General features: G+C 54.1%; 1 non-coding gene across 1 annotated transcript; it reads left to right on the plus strand.

Annotated features, from left to right (window-relative positions):
• Positions 1 to 498: 498 nt before the first annotated feature.
• LOC121873464 lies at positions 499 to 662 on the plus strand. Its single transcript, XR_006090245.1, has one exon. It is a non-coding gene; the product is annotated as a 5.8S ribosomal RNA (ribosomal RNA).
• Positions 663 to 2,282: the final 1,620 nt, after the last annotated feature.

Below are 2,282 nucleotides of genomic sequence, written 5' to 3' on the forward strand. Positions count from 1 at the left end.
GTCGCCTCGAGCTGACGGAAAGATGTCCAAACTTGATCATTTAGAGGAAGTAAAAGTCGTAACAAGGTTTCCGTAGGTGAACCTGCGGAAGGATCATTAACAGAGAGAAAGAGAACGGGGCGCTCTTAAAACTACTACTACTACTCTCCTGATTTGGGCGGTCTCGGGCTCTGCTCTGGCAACTCCAGCAGCGAAAGAGGACAATCCCGGCCCCCGCACCAAAAATAGGTACCACCACGCTGTAGGTGGACCACACTCGGGCGAGAGCGCGAAGACCGGAGGAGGAGGACGGACGGGGCTTTGGACGGCTGCCCGTCCGTTCCTTACTACCGACGAATAAGCCTCTTGACCCAAAAAGAGTGAAATTCAAGTGTCAAAAAACAACAACAAGCCGTCCGGCCAAACCCAAACCACAAACTTGGGCTATGTCTGTCAAACCCTTTCATTGAGACTCGACCTGTGATGGTTAGTCGCAAAAAGACCAAATGGCAAATACACAACTCTTAACGGGGGATCACTCGGCTCGTGGGTCGATGAAGACCGCAGCAAACTGCGTGTCGGTATGTGAATCGCAAGAATACCAGATACATCGACAAGTTGAACGCATATTGCGGCGGCGGCAGCCATATGAGCTTGTCGCCGCCACTCCTCTACGAGGGTCGGAAATATACATCCATCGGTTGCTGCGAGTTCGGTGCCTGCTGACTGTCTCCCGACACGAGGGTAACCCGAACCGAGCTTCCGCCTTGGGGTTTAATCGCCCGCGCCTTGCGCGAGGCGTGCCCTTAAAAACAAGCAAGCCTATCACTAGCAAGTCCATGGACTTGGCGCACCCACATTCAACCACAACAAAGCGACAGTTGTCGCCCTCGCAAATAACTGGAGGCGGCGCTCTTTTGCCTGCTGTCCACAGAGACACGAATGGCCGTCGGCCGCTCATGGCTGATGCTGCACATGTTCTAAGAGGCACTCCATCCCACGAAGAGGAAACGAAACCGGGTCGGATATTTTTTAAGTAAGCCCCGCCGGAATTTCGTCTATCACCTCGAAAAGAGTGCTTGGCATGCATTGCAGTGGAACCTAAATTGATGAGTGCGCCTGGGCCCGCAGTCTACCATGTAGTGGTGCAGGCAGAGAGATGAGAATGCTTGGGTGACGCCGTGCTCTTCCTCACGCGCTCCTCCACCCTCTCCCACGGTCAGACGCGGTGTGGCGTTCTCTTTGAGAGTTCGCCACGAGTCCACGTCTATCTCATGACTGGGAGGGAGGCAGGGGGAGTTCTCTCTAAACGCGTTAAAGACGGTGTTGCGCCTCATAACGGCGCTCGCCGGGATAGAGCACTAGTTCTGCAGCCGGAAAGGCCGCTCACGCCAATTAATACTGCGACTCTCGCTCTCTTTCTCCGGATAAACAAGTGCCACTGCTGTGGCATGCGGGAACGGGGAAAGAGGTCAAAGTTTAAGCAGCAAAGGTGCGGCCGAGTAAGGGCGGAACACGAGCGTATATGCATTAAAACTGTGTGTGTATATGACTCTGCGAGAGATGTTCTGCTGGAACACTTTTCCTATTGGCTATTTACCACTCAATGAGAAGGAACGGAGTCAGGGGTGGGAGTGCCGGCGCCATGGCCGCTGGTACCCCCGCGACAAGCCCCTCAAACCTTCCTGCCTGGTAATGTCGGTGGTGAAGAAAGTCGGTGGCAGAGCGTCTTCCGCTTCGTGGTTGGGAAACTTGTTCCCCCTAAGGATGATGAGACCACGATCGACCTCGTAGTAGGAGAGAGCTACCCGCCAAATTTAAGCATATTAATAAGCGGAGGAAAAGAAACCAACAGGGATTCCCTTAGTAAGGGCGACTGAACCGGGAAAAGCCCAGCGCATAACCTCGATGTCTTCGGGCACGAGGGGTGTTGCGTTTCAGAGGGTCCAGCACGCCGTCCCATACCGTCTAAGTCAAGCTTGAAAGCGGCCACTGCCCATGGAGGGTGACAGGCCCGTATGGCGGCGCCCGTGAGGGTACAGATGGGACGGTCGGAAAGGGCCTCTCTGTAGAGTCGGGTTGCTTGAAAGTGCAGCCCAAAGCGGGTGGTAAACTCCATCTAAGGCTAAATATGACCACGAGACCGATAGCGAACAAGTACCGTGAGGGAAAGTTGAAAAGAACTTTGAAGAGAGAGTTCAAGAGTACGTGAAACCGTTAAGAGCCAAACGGGTGGAAACTCGAAGGTCGAACTGTGGGGATTCAGCTCGTCGGCTGTCGGCTGGGTGGGGTGTTGTAATTGA

The sequence above is a fragment of the Homarus americanus genome, unplaced genomic scaffold (genome assembly GCF_018991925.1).
Source record: "Homarus americanus isolate GMGI-L3 unplaced genomic scaffold, GMGI_Hamer_2.0 scaffold50500, whole genome shotgun sequence".
Lineage (NCBI taxonomy): Eukaryota > Metazoa > Arthropoda > Malacostraca > Decapoda > Nephropidae > Homarus > Homarus americanus.